This window comes from Schistocerca gregaria, chromosome 5 (assembly GCF_023897955.1).
Source record: "Schistocerca gregaria isolate iqSchGreg1 chromosome 5, iqSchGreg1.2, whole genome shotgun sequence".
Classification (NCBI taxonomy): domain Eukaryota; kingdom Metazoa; phylum Arthropoda; class Insecta; order Orthoptera; family Acrididae; genus Schistocerca; species Schistocerca gregaria.
In genome coordinates, this window is record NC_064924.1 from 473,036,797 (window position 1) to 473,056,498 (window position 19,702).

A 19,702-nucleotide genomic window follows, 5' to 3' on the forward strand; every position below is an offset into this window, starting at 1 on the left:
GCTCTCCGTTGGATCTTCTCTATCTCTTCTATCAACCCTACCTGGTGCGGATCCCACACTGCTGAGCAGTATTCAAGCATTGGGCGAACAAGCGTACTGTAACCTACTTCCTTTGTTGTCGGATTGCATTTCCTTAGGATTCTTCCAATGAATCTCAGTCTGGCATCTGCTTTACCGACGATCAACTTCATATGATCATTCCATTTTAAATCACTCCTAATGCGTACTCCCAGATAATTTATGGAATTAACTGCTTCCACTTGCTGACCTGCTATTTTGTAGCTAAATGATAAGGGACCTATCTTTCTATGTATTCGCATCACATTACACTTCGCTACATTGAGATTCAATTGCCATTCCGTGCACCATGCGTCAATTCGCTGCAGATCCTCCTGCATTTCAGTACAATTTTCCATTGTTGCAACCTCTCGATACACCACAGCATCATCTGCAAAAAGCCTCAGTGAACTTCCGATGTCATCCACCAGGTCATTTATGTATATTGTGAATAGCAACGGTCCTATGACACTCCCCTGCGGCACACCTGAAATCACTCTTACTTCGGAAGACTTCTCTCCATTGAGAATGACGTGCTGCGTTCTGTTATCTAGGAACTCCTCAATCCAATCACACAATTGATCTGATAGTCCGTATGCTCTTACTTTGTTCATTAAACGACTATGGGGAACTGTGTCAAACGCCTTGCGGAAGTCAAGAAACACGGCATCTACCTGTGAACCCGTGTCTAAGGCCCTCTGAGTCTCGTGGACGAATAGCGCGAGCTGGGTTTCACACGATCGTCTTTTTCGAAACCCATGCTGATTCCTACAGAGTAGATTTCTAGTCTCCAGAAAAGACATTATACTCGAACATAATACGTGTTCCAAAATTCTACAACTGATCGACGTTAGAGATATAGGTCTATAGTTCTGCACATCTGTTCGACGTCCCTTCTTGAGAACGGGGATGACCTGTGCCCTTTTCCAATCCTTTGGAACGCTTCGCTCTTCTAGAGACCTACGGTACACCGCTGCAAGAAGGGGGGCAAGTTCCTTCGCGTACTCTGTGTAAAATCGAACTGGTATCCCATCAGGACCAGCGGCCTTTCCTCTTTTGAGCGATTTTAATTGTTTCTCTATCCCTCTGTCGTCTACTTCGATATCTACCATTTTGTCAACTGTGCGACAATCTAGAGAAGGAAGCACAGTGCAGTCTTCCTCTGTGAAACAGCTTTGGAAGAAGACATTTAGTAATTCGGCCTTTAGTCTGTCATCCTCTGTTTCAGTACCATTTTGGTCACAGAGTGTCTGGACATTTTGTTTTGATCCACCTACCGCTTTGACATAGGACCAAAATTTCTTAGGATTTTCTGCCAAGTCAGTACATAGAACGTTACTTTCGAATTCATTGAAAGCCTCTCGCATAGCCCTCCTCACACTACATTTCGCTTCGCGTAATTTTTGTTTGTCTGCAAGGCTTTGGCTATGATTATGTTTGCTGTGAAGTTCCCTTTGCTTCCGCAGCAGTTTTCTAACTCGGTTGTTGTACCACGGTGGCTCTTTTCCATCTCTTACGATCTTGCTTGGCACATACTCATCTAACGCATATTGTACCATGGTTTTGAGCTTTGTCCACTGATCCTCAACACTATCTGCACTTGAGACAAAACTTTTGTGTTGAGCCGTCAGGTACTCTGTAATCTGCTTTTTGTCACTTTTGCTAAACAGAAAAATCTTCCTACCTTTTTTAATATTTCTATTTACGGCTGAAATCATCGACGCAGTAACCGCTTTATGATCGCTGATTCCCTGTTCTGCATTAACTGATTCAAATAGTTCGGGTCTGTTTGTCACCAGAAGGTCTAATATATTATCGCCACGAGTCGGTTTTCTGTTTAACTGCTCAAGGTAGTTTTCAGATAAAGCACTTAAAAATATTTCACTGGATTCTTTGTCCCTGCCACCCGTTATGAACGTTTGAGTCTCCCAGTCTATATCCGGCAAATTAAAATCTCCACCCAGAACTATAACATGGTGGGGAAATCTACTCGAAATATTTTCCAAATTATTCTTCAGGTGCTGAGCCACAACAGCTGCTGAGCCCGGGGGCCTATAGAGACATCCAATTACCATGTCTGAGCCTGCTTTAACCGTGACCTTCACCCAAATCATTTCACAATTCGAATCTCCGTCAATTTCCTTCGATACTATTGCACTTCTTATCGCTATAAACACGCCTCCCCCTTCACTGTCCAGCCTATCTCTGCGGTATACATTCCAATCAGAGTTTAGGATTTCATTACTGTTTACGTCTGGTTTCAGCCAACTTTCTCTTCCTAGTACTATATGGGCGTTGTGACCGTTTATTAATGAGAGCAGTTCTGGGACCTTTCTATAGACGCTTCTGCAGTTTACTATTAGCACATTAATATTGTTATTCCTTGTTGCATTTTGCCTACTCCTGCTTTGCCGCGTCTCAGGAGGCGTCTTGTCGGGCCTAGGGAGGGAATTCTCTAACCGAAAAAAACCCCATGTGCACTCCACACGTACTCCGCTACCCTCGTAGCCGCTTCCGGCGTGTAGTGCACGCCTGACCTATTCAGGGGGACCCTACATTTCTCCACCCGATAGCGGAGGTCGAGAAATTTGCACCCCAGCTCTCCGCAGAATCGTCTGAGCCTCTGGTTTAAGCCTTCCACTCGGCTCCAAACCAGAGGACCGCGATCGGTTCTCGGAACGATACTACAAATAGTTAGCTCTGATTCCACCCCGCGAGCGAGGCTTTCCACCTTCACCAACTCCGCCAACCGCCTGTACGAACTGAGGATGACCTCTGAACCCAGACGGCAAGAGTCATTGGTGCCGACATGAGCAACAATTTGCAGTCGGGTGCACCCACTGCTCTCTATCGCCGCCGGTAGGGCCTCCTCCACATCTCGGATGAGACCCCCCCGGCAAGCAGACAGAGTGAACACTGGCCTTCTTCCCCGACCTTTCCGCTATTTCCCTAAGGGGCTCCATCACCCGCCTAACGTTGGAGCTCCCAATAACTAATAAACCCCTCCCCCCGTGTGCCTGCTCGGACCTTGCTGAAGGAGCAGCCACATGTCCACTCACAGGCAGAGCGGGCGATGCCACACGGCCAGCCGCCACATTGACCCTCCGCCTCGTGCGCCGCGAACGCCGCTGAACCCGCCACTCCCCTTGGGGAGAGGGTGGCCCAACCGCGCCCGGTACCCGCGAAGATGTCTCGACAGCAGGGACAGTGGGTGAAGCATCTAACACCTGGGGTGCACCATGCGACGCACCAGACTCCCCACTGCCGCTACACTCCGAGGCAGCAGCCTGAAGACGGCTGACCGCGGCCATCAACACGCTCAGCTGTTCGCGAAGAGTGGCCAGCTCCTCCTGCGTCCGTACACAGCAGCCACACATCCTAGCCATCCTAAGAAATCAATTTACTATAGAGTGTTAATCAGCTTTTACCTAGACTGCTAATTCACTAAAGGCGGTTGATTATTGACTAAACTGTGATTGCTAACCACTTCTTGTAGAAACAAGGAAAATAGCACTACCTGTCTCTGGACGGTATTGAAAACAAACACTAGCACTACGAGCACTATGGCTGACTAAAGGGACTCTCTGACTGTATTCGAAACACACACGAGATCTATGGAACATTTAATAGCACTCTACTATTAAAGCTTCCTAAAAGCAAAAACACGCAGAAGAAGAAGTGACAAGTAAGAAAAATACAGATAATACTTAAATTAAGGTAGCTCGCTGCACAGCAGACGTGAAGCAGACGGCGGTTAGGGCGACACTGACACTACTGGCACTATGGCTGACTAAAGGGACTCTCTCTGACTGTATTCAAAACAAACACGAGATCTATGGAACACTTAATAGCACTCTACTATTAAAGCTTCCTAAAAGCAAAAACACGCAGAAGAAGAAGTGACAAGTAAGAAAAATACAGATAATACTTAAATTAAGGTAGCTCGCTGCACAGCAGACGTGAAGCAGACGGCGGTTAGGGCGACACTCAGTTCCATCCTCGCCACACACTGACATACACACACACACACACACACACACACACACACACAAGCGCGAGCGCACGCACTCTTTCATCACTCATCCACTTTGTATTCTGATAATATACCACCCAACACTGTTTACACTGTGCGGAATGTTTGTCTAGTTCTGGAGCAGAACTTTTCGAGCAAGTCTGAAGTAGGAGACAAACTAATAACCGTCTTCATAATATAGTCTCCCTTTCAGTACTCTAGTCAATGTGAAAAGCTTCTGTAGAAATACATCATGTACGCAAGAAAATAATGAAAATATGTACACGGTGTTTCAGATAAAGTATGTGTCTCTGTAACTTACAAAAATTCAATTTTTAAATAGAACATTAGTTTGTTCTTTCACGTAGCTGATGTATTTAGAGCAGCAGTGTAAAAATCAGTTTAAATCACATTTCTATCACTTTTAATGTGGTAGCTAGATATATGGGTGGATGGAACATGCAGTACATAATAGTTGTTGCGTGCAGATGAATGTTCTGTTGACGCAATGTTGATGTAACTGGCATTCAAATGTGTATTCCAGTTGCAGAAAGAACAAAGCAATGCTCCTTCCAAACGACCTGCGGACAGGATGTAATGTTGCCGGTGTCAGGGGGCAACAAGCTTCCGCAATGCGCTGTTTAGCCTTACAACGCCGTATGTAGGGCAGGCTGGGTGGCAATAACAAAAGGATTTAGAGAGCTGCGATACTGACGTGGAATAAACATGGCACACACATCCATCAAGTACGTTGACATATTGCTGATGCTCGCCGAACGCCGACACGGTGCAAATGAAGCAGCCATGGTGAATGCTGTGAGATATCCTGGTCAAAGTTCTACGTGTTGAACAACGACTTTGGAAAACAAGTTGTTTGAGAAGGGGCGGCAGTACGAGGTGAAGATCATCAAGACGTGAGGAGATGCAGGTGTTTGTTTTAGCTACAATACACCGTGACCCTCACGTCACCTTGCGAGATGCTGCTGCAGTCACTGCATTCAGCCTTACTTCGGTGTGGCGTACAGCATAGGGTCACAGGTTTCACCTGTACCGCTTGTCACTGACACGGGAGCTGCATGGGATCGATTTCAATCCGTGAGTTCCTTTCTGTGAATGGGTCAAGCTTAACATCACTCTGGACGCCTTGCAATGTTCTCCTATGACTCCACGTCAGCAAATTATGCTGCAGCGGACGGTAATAATATTCGTTACTGTGTCACAGGAAGTTCGAGAAGGATACGTCCCGTCGATCCTCAGTGGAGATAGTCCATTATTGTGTGGTGTGGAATCTTTGGTGACGAAATTATTGGTTCATACAACTTCGCAGGTACACTGGTAGGTAAGTTTTATCGAGCTTTTGTCGCGAAAGTTTACGTTACTTTCATGACAGTGCTTTCTACGCATTAGAGGCTGTATGTGGACGCAGCACAATGGTCAGCCAGCCCATTTTCAATTTGGTGTAGTCCAGGAGCCGAGCAACAGATTCCCTTCTAGATGGTTGGGGTGCCATGGTCTTCACGAATAGCCCCGAACTTCCCCCGATTTCGTTTCGTGAAGATCTCAAAGAAATTGTGTTTATGTCACTGAAACCACGAAATTTTCAAGTGACGCATCGTGGGAGTTTGTCGCTCTGTGGCACCGACAACGTTTCACCCGAATCCATTTAGAAGGCGCTTTGCGTTGTGTATTCAGGAACATGATTTCACGTTTGAACATCTGACTTACATCAACAATTCCTCCACCAGAACATCCAGTTGCACACAGACGAATACTATGTACAATGTGCTGCATCCATCCCTAACACTATGAAGGGTTCTAGCTCCCAAAACTAAACGTGACGGAAATTTGATTTAAACTGATTTATACGCAGCTGGTTTAAGTGCCTCCGCTACATGATAGAAGAAACTAATGTGCTATTTTAATACTGTTCTCTTGCTGTAATTCTCTGCAAAGTAATTCCATAAATTTATTTCGTCACTCTGCAGGAAGGATAACGTTCCTTATGTGGATCTACCACAAATACACTCCTGGAAATGGAAAAAAGAACACTTTGACACCGGTGTGTCAGACCCACCATACTTGCTCCGGACACGGCGAGAGGGCTGTACAAGCAATGATCACACGCACGGCACAGCGGACACACCAGGAACCGCGGTGTTGGCCGTCGAATGGCGCTAGCTGCGCAGCATTTGTGCACCGCCGCCGTCAGTGTCAGCCAGTTTGCCGTCGCATACAGAGCTCCATCGCAGTCTTTAACACTGGTAGCATGCCGCGACAGCGTGGACGTGAACCGTATGTGCAGTTGACGGACTTTGAGCGAGGGCGTATAGCGGGCATGCGGGAGGCCGGGTGGACGTACCTCCGAATTGCTCAACACGTGGGGCGTGAGGTCTCCACAGTACATCGATGTTGTCGCCAGTGGTCGGCGGAAGGTGCACATGCCCGTCGACCTGGGACCGGACCGCAGCGACGCACGGATGCACGCCAAGACCGTAGGATCCTACGCAGTGCCGTAGGGGACCGCACCGCCACTTCCCAGCAAATTAGGGACACTGTTGCTCCTCGGGTATCGGCGAGGACCATTCGCAACCGTCTCCATGAAGCTGGGCTACGGTCCCGCACACCGTTAGGCCGTCTTCCGCTCACGCCCCAACATCGTGCAGCCCGCCTCCAGTGGTGTCGCGACAGGCGTGAATGGAGGGACGAATAGAGACGTGTCGTCTTCAGCGATGAGAGTCGCTTCTGCCTTGGTGCCAATGATGGTCGTATGCGTGTTTGGCGCCGTGCAGGTGAGCGCCACACTCAGGACTGCATACGACCGAGGCACACAGGGCCAACACCCGGCATCATGGTGTGGGGAGCGATCTCCTACACTGGCCGTACACCTCTGGTGATCGTCGGGGGGACACTGAATAGTGCATGGTACATCCAAACCGTCATCGAACCCATCTTTCTACCATTCCTAGACCGGCAAGGGAACTTGCTGTTCCAACAGGACAATGCACGTCCGCATGTATCCCGTGCCACCCAACGTGCTCTAGAAGGTATAAGTCAACTACCCTGGCCAGCAAGATCTCCGGATCTGTTCCCCATTGAGCATGTTTGGGACTGGATGAAGCGTCGTCTCACGCGGTCTGCACGTCCAGCACGAACGCTGGTCCAACTGAGGCGCCAGGTGGAAATGGCATGGTAACCGTTCCACAGGACTACATCCAGCATCGTCTCCATGGGAGAATAGCAGCCTGCATTGCTGCGAAAGGTGGATATACACTGTACTAGTGCCGACATTGTGCATGCTCTGTTGCCTGTGTCTATGTGCCTGTGGTTCTGTCAGTGTGATCATGTGATGTATCTGACCCCAGGAATGTGTCAATAAAGTTTCCCCTTCCTGGGACAATGAATTCACGGTGTTTTTATTTCAATTTCCAGGAGTGTATTTCTGTCTGCTGTTTTGGAAGTTACAGAGGCATAAATTTTATGTGAAACATCCTGTATATTTGTGATTATACAGACCTAAGAGAAGTGGTCTGGAAAAGCTAATAACACAGGAGCCAATGGCAATACGTCTGCATTGCTCAGTTTCTTCCTTTCTGACAAATGTAGACTTAGTGTTATTCTACATAGCTGGTAAGACTGATGAAGCAGTGAGAAGGTACTAACCCTATGAGTGACTTTAAAAGTATTACAAGGTTACTGAAATCGATAACTACAAGGACTCTAATACGTTTCATTTCGATCCTTCGACAAGAACATAGTTGCTTTCCGCATCTTTATTACTCTGAGACCGTAACATTTCCTATGGTAACCTAGATATTGGTGGGATGTTGAACAAGGCCTGTGCCTACTCATTAAAGACTGTCCTGCGAGGAGATGTGTTTACACATGTGAGAAATATTGCTTTGCACAAAGTCTTCCTTTCAGAAAATTTCAAGTACACGTTGGAATTATACGAATGTTTTTATCTACACCGTGACAAGATCTTTCAACTGAGAATAAGATGGCAGTTAGATTAATAGTACATATCTATGATAGGGTTAATAAATCCTGCATATATTCCATTAAGATAGTTATCTGACCATTTTTTCCAGATCTCATCCCTAACTTACATAAAACCAAAATCAAAAAGTCAAGTTATCAAACGTCCCCTTAGAACAATTGTACACGATTGTGCTTAAACTGACATACAATATTTTTTTGCGCAACGCAATCTGACTTTCAGTAATCCCTACAAGACAATGGCCCTGACTAACATTAATCTATATGTTTCACAAATCACTTACCTCACAAAAATCTTCGTTACTCGAACTACTGCAATACAGCGAGCGCCACTACTGCCAGCTAACTAAAAGATTCAAACTACTGAAGTCACTAACTACTGATAGGCACAGTTAGCAAATGAAAGATTTTAATAGAGAACAAACAATGTATTTACCTTCATATTCATAATATATATAGCAGTTCATGACACCAATTCTTACAAATTTCAAAACTCCGCCATCTCTCTCCCCACGTCCACCACTGCTGCCGGCTCACCTCCAACTGCGCAACGCTACACGCTGTTAGCATCCAGCTGCCGCTGCCCGACACTACAATGGCAGACAACAATGCAAACTAGCCACAGACTGTGCACAGCACAGCCAGTCATTTTTCATACAGAGCGCTACGTGGCGTTACCAATAAGAAAATGTAAACAGCCTACTTACATAGCCCCCATGCTCCCCACAAAAAAATTTACAAATTGTTTTGGGACGTGGCCAATACAGATTTGAAAATTTTTTTTCATAATTACAATAACAAAGAAATGAAATGCACACACTTATCGATACAATGTTGGTCAAAAGCTAAAATTCTCCCACAGTCCATAAAGACAGTCCTGATCGTTCATCATAGTAAAATTGCAGTGTTTTTTTCAAAGTCTGAGCAATAAAAGAAATTGCACTTGGAAGTAGTAGATTTCTAAGCAGTCTTGAAGAAGTAGTGTTGTCCTTCCAACGAAAGACAGTGCTCACTCTGGACATGCAGACAGGTAATAAGCCACAGCAGAGTCAGTCGATGTTGAAGACTATCGGTAGGTAGGTCATCACAGAGCAGACCCACTGTAGTCCTGGTACAGATTACTATTGGTGGGCCACCAGAGGTGCAGACCCACTGCAGTCCTTGTAGAAATAATGGTATTGGTAGGTCATCAAAGGTGTAGACCCACTGTAGTCCTTGTAGAGATGGCCAGCAGCCATATGTTTGACTGTGCAGACGCACAATCACCATTGAAGAGTCTTGCGGATAATATAGCAAGTCCATAACCACCACTTGAGCACTCCCAAAAATTGTTTTTCAAATGTCCTTACAACCAGCAATGCTGTTATCCAGTCCCTTACTGAATTATTAACACACGTGCAAACACTATCAGTCCCTACTTCTCACATATTGTCCATATACTATGACCAACAGAAACGTGTGCAGTGAAATGTAATTTACAAGTTACTTAATTTGATGAACTGCTGTCAGTTACAATTTTATAACATAAGAATGCAATAACAAAGGTACAAAATACATCTTTAAAGAACATAACAATACAGATAACATTTGCAGTAGTACAGGCTTTACAAAAGAATCGAAATAGCAAGTACATCAGTGTTACAAAAATTACGACATAAGTACATACATAAAAGATCAGAATAACTTTTGAAACATCAACTTCACACATGAGCATTAGAACAAAACAGAATAAATAATGTGTAAACATCTTTATGAAGTGAATAACATGTTATCAACAGAAATTATATTTGAGGATAACAGTATTCCTCATCATAGTGAATGTAGCTTAGTATTAGAAGAGAAAAAATTCTATGAAACAGCACACAGAGGCAGGAAGAAAACAAATACACAAGGGTACACAAACACATAGTGGGATAACACAAAAGGAAAGGACAGGGTTTGTATTACTGCAGTATTTTGCAAACAAAACTTTCTTTACTTCTCGGAGATCTCCCTTCGTTCTTCATTATTTCCAAAAAGACCTATCTATACCTGCTTTCTGTACTTTTCTCATATAACATCTCAGTGCATTTCTTCAAATCCATCGCAAACTCATTCTCTTATATAGGCTACCCCCTCTTAAGCTAACTTAAATCTACCGAGCTCAGATGCTTAACTAAGGGACGAGGCAATGCAGCAGCACAAAACAATTTACACAAACAGCAATGATAAAAAAAATGGAAATTGTCAAAAAAAAGGCAGCAATATTACAACTAATATAAGGCAATGCGCAGCAAACAAGAAAAATAAATCAGTAATAAAATTGGCTTAACCTAGTAATACAAAGTGACATTCAGTAGCACTATGAATGGCAAACAGCCGCAGCAAATGCTATATCTTATACCTAAACATGACAAACCCACAAGCAGAAAAAATAGCACACTAAAGACAACAATGCAGATAAGGACAATGTCTATTCACATCTTAATGTCTATGCAATTAAAGTGGTGCACCACAAAAACTAATGCTACAACAAATTACCAAGTACTTGAAAAGAAAATTATATATACAGTTACTGTTATTAGTCGCTTCTTATTGCTCTTTCCATTCCAAGAGCTCCTTTTTCACAGAATGTGGATCATAAAATAATTATTTAATAGATCTGTCGACAGAAAGTGTTCACATTAGCAAATGCATTTAATTTTATAAAACCAGTGCTGCAACACAGCTGGAAAACAGATATCAAATGAAATAAGCAAGTATGGACAAAGCATAAAAATATCATTCAATAGTCATGTGACATTTCATAAGTTAGTAGAATTCTGTCTACTCTCGTAGAAAGACGTTTGTTATAATCAGGTGTCAGATGTAAGTATCTTTCTCAATAATGAGCGTGTCGTATTTGCGGTGCTTTCTACAAAGGAATGTCAATAGCGATGATAATGGCCTTTGTTTTTTACCTGTGCCTCTGAAAGGCACACACTAATGGCTCTCTTTTGTCAGGTGGTTGTCCCACAGCTCGGTTCCCACGACGCATTACGTGCAGGTGGTCACTTAATTGTCTTACCGAAATATTTACAACACCAGTTTCCGCTACAGTGGCAGTCTCATATAAAAATATTTTCACAGGTTGAGAGTTTGCATTGCAAATGTGTAGGAAATAAATTCCTATAAATATAATAGTGTCCAAAAAATTTTCGCCACCATAGTGATACATTCACGCATATACACACATTTCATAACTCTTAAAGTACGATTCTTGGTTTCCATCATCCTTTTTCACAAACCAGAGTCCCTAACCACTACTCATTACTCCTTACCTTATTACAAATGTATATTGGTCGACACTTCTTCAATATGTCATCATAACAGATACGTAGCATAACCAAATAACTCATATAGCATCAGCTTAAACATACTTCAGCAGCATAATTCACATCGTCGTCGTAATAATTAACATCATAACACCTCAGTCAACTCTCTAAATCGTCGTAGCTTCCTCCAATAATTTCAAAACCTAATAAAAATTCTCAGCTCATGTCAAAAGTGTCATTACCTCAAACGTACTTTAAACATTATGATCCCATACCAAATACATCATTCAAAGCTCTCATAGCTTGACAATGGTTCCGAAAAATATGAAGGGTTCACACAGTACAGACAAAATACAATTTCATAGGTGTGAAGTTATCCAACTGTGTAATTACGTAAACATCTGTCATTGATGTAGTAAAAAAAAGTTTGTCTCTCAGTTAAATTATCAGATAGCTGTGTAAATTATGTGTTAGAGAAATAGGGTACCAATGTGTAAAGTTGTATAAGTAAATACCATATTAGCTAGGGCTCCTTGTGCTTGCCAAACACATGGTACACAAAGTAAGCGTGTACCCCCCTGAGGATTAATGTGATTATATGCTCAGGTGTTACAGATTACAGCAATGGAATGAAATGTATCACCGAAAGCCTTTGTATCATTGTACTTCAAATATCTTTAAAAATAAATGTTTTAAGTACAAAATTAATCACTCAAATACGTGTACTGTAGCGATAAACTGTGCGTCTTGTTGTAAGATAATTATGTGGAAGTGTCGTAGTTATCGTCCTCTATAAGCAAAGTTCTACTGAAGTCAATGTACTTACCTCGTAATAAAGGAAGTGAATTGCTTTGCGTATAAATATCTTAGTTATTACGCTTATTGCCGTGATGAAGACAGTACTATGCTGTAACGTATTGCTGTGCTATGGAAAAGGCTGTCTAATTGTAGCTATACCACAAAGTTACTACTAAAACATGTTTTCCTTTCCAGAAGAATTCAGAAAAACTGTGCAGATATAAAACAGATACACCGCAAAAGCTCAATGTAAATTGTGTCACGCATTAGTAGCGTCGTGATATAATCGTGTAGCTATCAAAGAAACCAAATGCTACGTCATCTTTAATCTCACAGAAAGTACTTCAAATAAAGAATGTCTTTTCAAGTAAACCAAAATGCTACGTCATCTTTAATCTCACAGAAAGTACTTCAAATAAAAAATGTCTTTTCAAGTAAACCAAAATGTTGCATTAAAATCTCATTAGCAGTACTGGTAAATGTTCTAAGTATGTAAGCCTTATAGTCGTTACGTAATCGTGCAACTAACAACCAAGAATGTACAAATAACAACAATGTGTCGTCTGTCCACTATAACCATGCATTCGTAATTTCTGTTTTAAAATATTCTCTAGGTTCTAGACTGGATAGTTAACTTCAAAACATTGTTGCATGTTAACAGTTTCTCAGTGTGACAAAGCATACTAGAAATGTGAAGTGAAATGTTTTATGGGAAAGACAAAGTTAAAAAGCTGATTATATTTCAATAAATGGTTTTACATGTGAAATGTGATGTAAACCTTTACTCTTCCTAGTACGCAGACTGTCAACTGAAAAGCAATTATCATGTGATTACGTCGGTAAGGAACACTGGAATTTTGCTCAAGGTTAGCTTATGTTATTTTTCTCTGAGCCAGCCGGCGCACGCGGCTGCCTGCGGTGCGAGTCATTGTCTGTTTCTCTGTTGGCGCGCGTCGTTATTGGGATTAGGAGACCTAACTTCTACCAATTCACCTTGCCGAGAGGGCCCTGCTCTGTTTGAATCCCGCCAGTTCTGCTGCAATTCAGGTCTGTCGTTACGATCATATCGTCTGTCGTCATGTCGGTAGATTCCATAGTTTCTTTCTTGTCGGTCACGTGGTGGAGAATTTCTCCCTGAATCGTAACTGCGCGCTGGACCGTTGCGTCTGAAGTTATTCTGTCTCCCGTGATAATAATAGTTTTTGTTGCCATATTGTCTGTTTCTATAATTGTCTCTGTCATGTTCATTATTACGGAAATACGATCTTTCTCTGTAACTATTACTCTGCCAGTGGTTGTCATACGGGTGGTGTCTGTTTTGGTCACGATTTGTGTTCTGAGAATAGCCTTGTCGTGTCCAGTTTTTATTTCTTTCATCGCGGAATTGAGACGGATATGACCTGTAATTGTTGTGTTTCTGTTTTTGAGTTCCGCGATTGTCAGTATCAATTTCCAGTTCTTGTAAGAGTCGCTGAAAAGCTTCAGTGTCGTCTTTGCAACGTCCTACCAAAATAATGCGTCGTAAATGTTGAGGCAATTTGATTAAGCACATGCGGATGAGTTCTGAGGGGCTGTATGGGTTTGAGAGATACTGATTCTTATGCAACATGTCTTCAAAATATTTCATAGGACTGGAAAATTGTGATTGTTCGAAATTTTTCATCATTATGATGCCATGTTTTACTCGGTCTTGTGTGGCTTGAGACCAATATGCTGAGAGGAAGGCATGGTAAAATTCTCCTTCACTGTGTCAATCGTGAATGACCGATCGCATTCTTACAGCTGGTTCATTCTCTAAGTAGTCACACATAAATTCTAATCTGTGTTCTAATGACCAGATGGGAGGAAAACAATGAGAGAATTGATGAAGCCACCCTTGCGGATGAATGTCGTTGCCAGAATTCTTAAATGTTTTGAATTTACGTGTAGTAATGAACAGCTTATAGTCAAAATCATCATGTCGGCGAGTCTCATGTCGGTCATTGTTACATCGTTTCAGCGGTTCCATCTCAAAATTCGGTGTACCTTGCCAATTTTGTTCCTAATTTTGAAGTGCCTTGTGTTATTATTTTGTGGCTGTTCCGTATTTCTATGTCCCTCTTCCCGTATTGGAGCGCGTGTCCTCTGAAATACGTAATTCTTGTATTACTTGTGTCAGCTGATCTTGTACTTCCCGGATTTCTCTTTGGTGTTGCGTATTAATTTGATTCTGATTTTTTTGAATTTCCAAATTTTTTCGCACTCTTCTGTGTCATTCAGATCATCATCTACCTTTGCAGATAAGTTAATGAACTGATCCGAAAGTTCGGCTACTTTCTCCGATAGTGTATTTATTTGCTCAGTGTGTTTTTCTGAACCAAATTTCAGAGTGTCCATTTGTGTTGAAATCGTATGTACTGTGTCCTTCAAGTTTTCCTGAGTTTTTGCAAGTTGCGTAACCGAATCGGTAGATGCAACTCAGTCAATTTTGGCTTGCAAGGTCTCATGATTTTCATGAACAATAGTTTGCAGTTCTTTTATGGCTGCTTCGTGATTCTATAATGCATTTTCATGCCGCGAAAAAATAGGTTGGAAATGCTCACAAATTTGTGTTTTTACGTCATTACAGACTTTTTGACATTTCGATTCGATTTTATGCAATTCAGTAGTTAAATATTCACGTGTTTGTTCAAGCGTATGTTCCACTGAGTCTAACTTTTGAAGCTTTTGTTCCATTGCGTCTAACTTTTGAAGATTTTGTTCCATTGCGTCTAACTTTTGAAGCTTTAGCTGTGTTTGTCTCTGATTTTGTTCCATTGTGTCTAACTTTTGAAGCTTTTGCTGTGTTTGTCCCTGATTTTGTTCCATTGTGTCTAACTTTTGAAGATTTTGCCCCATTTGTTTCTGATTTTGTTCCATTTGTTGCATTAATTGCAATAATAATGTATTAGTGCCTGGAATCTGTTTTTCTATGCTTTTTGGCAGTGCATTTTCACCGGCAACATTTACATTTTGACAGGCAGAAAATGTGTCTTGACTCATCTGAGAAAACGGTGAGGACCCATAACCTAAGTCTACAGTATTTGCAATATTGTATTCTGTCATTTCGGATTCCTGAGACGAGCTGTTGCCGACTGATCGATCGATAATTGTTTTCTGTTCACTACTTGTTTCATTGTCTACACCATTATTTGCCGCCCGCTCAATTTCCCTATGCACAGTTACCAAATTACTACTTCGAATGTCTGTGAATTCACTACACAGTGGTGCTGATAAGCGACGCTCGTCGACACTATTATTTCTCAGTTCAGTTTGGAGCCTAGTGTTACGTTTTTCACACGCCATTATTGTCACAATATTTCACACAATAACACATAAAAGCACAATTTGAAGAGCAAAAATAAGAGAACACATTAACATAGCACTGAAAATAATATCTAGTTAATTGCAAGCGAAGCTGCGAAATACTTAGTGCAAATCTACATGCATGCCACAACTGTTTTACTGTACAACAATGAAAGACTGCAACTACAAAGGAAATGCTCTCTATGATTACGCGCTAGCAATAAACAAAGGCTACACTAACTACACAAACTACAAGAAAAAATCAGAAGATTCCAGTGAGGTATCCTTGGCTAAGGGTCGACATATGAAACGTCCCCTTTGTAAAATTTATACAAGACTGGTCTATATGAAACGTCCCCTTCGTACAATTGTACACAACTGTGCTTAAACTGACACACAATATTTTTTTGCGCAACGCAATCTGACTTTCAGTAATCCCTACAAGAGAATGGCCCTGACTAACATTAATCTATATGTTTCACAAATCACTTACCTCACAAAAATCTTCGTTACTCGAACTACTGCAATACAGCGAGCGCCAATACTGCCAGCTAACTAAAACATTCAAACTACTGAAGTCACTAACTACTGATAGGCACAGTTAGCAAATGAAAGATTTTAATAGAGAACAAACAATGTATTTACCTTAATATTCATAATATATATAGCAGTTCATGACACCAATTCATACAAATTTCAAAACTCCGCCATCTCTCTCCCCACGTCCACCACTGCTGCCGGCTCACCTCCAACTGCGCAACGCTACGCGCTGTTAGCATCCAGCTGCCGCTCCCCGACACTACAATGGCAGACAACAATGCAAACTAGCCACAGACTGCGCACAGCACAGCCAGTGATTTTTCATACAGAGCGCTACGTGGCGTTACCAATAAGAAAATGTAAACAGCCTACTTACAAAGTCATAGTGGAGTAATTAATCCCCATCGGTAAATGAGATGTGTATCACTTCCATGATTGGTAGTAGTTATCTAACGCATATTACATTTTCATACGCATCCAAATAAGAGGCCACTATGAAAGCACGTTTCGTTAGGCTGTAATTGAGTAGACACCAGGCTGGTCATACTAAATGGTTCAAATGGCTCTGAGCACTATGCGACTTAACTTCTGAGGTCATCAGGCGACTAGAACGTAGAACTAATTAAACCTATCTAACTTAAGGACATCACAAACATCCATGCCCGAGGCAGGATTCGAACCTTTAACCGTAGCGGTCGCTCGGTTCCAGACTGTTGCGCCCAGAACCGCACCGCCACTCCGGCCGGTTTGGTTATACTACACAGCAGGTAGACGACCCCAGAAAATTCCAAGGAAGGGTCTGATCAACAGCTGCAGAGGTCAGCGCCATGCAGTCGGAATGGCCTGTGCTCCGAGGTAGGTGTCCATGGGCGCCTGACTCCAAAATTCACAATGCAGATGCTACATCACATGGTTGCCAGCACGCTGTAGGAGTCTGTTTTAACAACATGCATGTGCAGACAGGGGATTTGAATTTTGTGAACAGAAGCATAGGAAGCAGGGCTTCTCTGAAATATACCGACCGCTGTAGATAAAATCTGATGGTGAGATGAGGAATAGGAAATTTCGGACACCTTTTAAGGTTGCCCGATTCCGCCAAGCTCAGACGTTGGCCGATAAAAATGTTTAAAATACGCGATAAGAGTCACAATAAATGGGTAACATAAAAATATTTAGAAAATAAGGAAAGAAAGACGGCTATGCTACAGAGATGCAGTCTCAATGGCCATAGATAGAGACAGAAAGAGGACACAGTTTTCAGTGCAGAGTGTGAGGTAGCTTGTTACTGTTTAATGACTTGAAACACGAGTCAGGGAGGGGCCAGATTCTTTTAAGATTCCTTTTTACTGTTTGGCACACACACTATCCATAGTTCAGCCAATAAAAATGACGTGCTGAACGACAAATGCTGAGACGTGAATCTTTCGTGTAGGAAGCAGATGGGTCTCAATTGCTCAGCAGCCAGGAGCCACCATGGGTTGATCTCTAAGGTCAAACGTGTCTGCGGCGAGGCACCTCTTCAAGCGAACTTTCTAAGCTGGGGACCTAGAACTTTTCCTGGCTGGTTCGCACAGAGTAGCAGAGGTAAGCAGTTGATATGAAACCAATGACTGATTTTGCAGCCACATCAGTCTTCGCCTGCTGACTGACGTGGTGACATCTAGCCGTGACAGCAAGACCGACCATAACGACAGGCAAGTAATTTTTACGGAGTTTCACTAATTTAAAACTTCATTCTGAAGACTTGGTTGTAGTTTCACATTCAAAATACATTCAACTCCAGCCATATATACAAACGCACACTCTTCTACAGTGCTCTCGGCTGATTACTAACCTTTCGACAGTAACGGCGTGATTTGAAAAATTTAATTGCTTTGTCCTAAAACGTGTTTATTAGGATCTTTTCAAGGTTTTAATTTAACGATGTCATGCATGTACAAATATGTGGCGTGAACGTGAACGTAATAAACAGAATTACAAGTGGTTCTTGTGTAATTTTCTAAACAACGAATTCCTTTTTTTATATTAGAACGCAACGATTAACTATGTCAGATCAACGCAGCCACTTCGAAAATCGCTAGCTAACATTCTTCAGTTATTTGTGAACAAATGTGAGAGTATGAACTCTGATGTAACACTTGATAGAGTCAAGAATAATAGGCTCTTCGCTCCATGTTCAGTTGACTATAAAGTTAGCTACATAGTTCAGTCCAATACAGCCTCATGCTGCCGCTCTCGTGAGCGACAGTACCGTGGTCTTCGGCGATGGTTGCAGGGTGGGCTTACCGGCATTCTGCTCCAAGTCTTTTGCAGCAGCAGCGTATGGAAACTCTTGCCGACTTCTCTAATTCAGTGCTTCTCCCGCCAGCGACAGATTTGAGAAACTTTAATGTAGGTTGATGGGATTTTGCGGGGTCAGGCATTTACTCTGCCTCGTGATGAGTGGGTGTTGTGTGATGTCCTTAGGTTAGTTAGGTTTAAGTTGTTCTGAGTTCTAGGGGACTGATGACCATAGATGTTAAGTCCAGTAGTGCTCAGAGCCATTTGAACAATTTGATGAGATTTTATTCGAATGTCAGGTGTTTTAATGTTTAGCGACTGTGTTAGGGCAAGCCAATGGGAACTAGAATTTTAGCAAGATTAACTCAGATAGAGAGAAGGCTTTGAGGCAGGTTAGAAACGGTGGACATTAGTTCAAATAGGGAAATGCTGTAGGAGAATGTTCAGAATGTAGAATTTAGTGAGCCACAGGGCAACAGCCTTACAAACCGAAATTAACATGGGAAATGAGCAAGGTCAGAAACAGATTAATGACGAAGATTACTATGTGGAGTTTAGAAGAGAAGATGAGAGAAATACTTCACAACAGCGAGAGCCGGGCCAACATTAATCGAAGGAATAGAGAGATAGACGAGCTCATGAAAGAGAAGGAGACTAGCAGAATTGTGAATAGTACTAGAACAGAGAACGTAATCCTCAAAAGCAAGGAAGAAAGAAACAGGGATGAAGAGTTAAGAGAGCTTATCGACAGATTATATCGCGTCATTGGGGGGTATCGTTATATTCATCTCCACCATCGCTATTGTGGGTATCATATCTACATCTAAATGTACGCTCTGCAAGCAGCCGTATGGTGCGCGGCGAAACGTACCTTGTACCACTACTAATCATTTACTCTCATATTCCGCTCAGAAGTCGAGTGAGGGAAAAACGACTATCTACATGTCTCGAGCCCTGATTTCTCTTTTGTTATCTCCGTGCTCTTGCCCAAAATGTTCGTTGGTGGAAATAGAATCGTTCTGTAATCAGATTCAAATGCTGGTTCTCTTAGCAGCGTTTCCCTAAAAGGACATCACCTTCCCCCCCCCCCCCCCCCCCCACCGTCCCCCCCGTCCCCCCACCCCTCCAGGGACCCCCGTTTGAACATCTGTCATTATGTGTGTATTGTTCGAACTTACTGGTAACAAAATATGCAGTTCACCTCAGTTCACTTTGAAAAATACTCAGTACCAAGAACTAATCATGAAGTGTGTGCATTTTTATGACTAGAAATCCTCTACAAGCGTTTCGCAAAAGACAACGGTATTAGATTCAATTTGCGTTGTTTGACAGGGAAACATGTTGCTTATTAACTAACTGAAGCAGAGCAAGGTGAACTCGAAGATTTGAAACAATAATTACT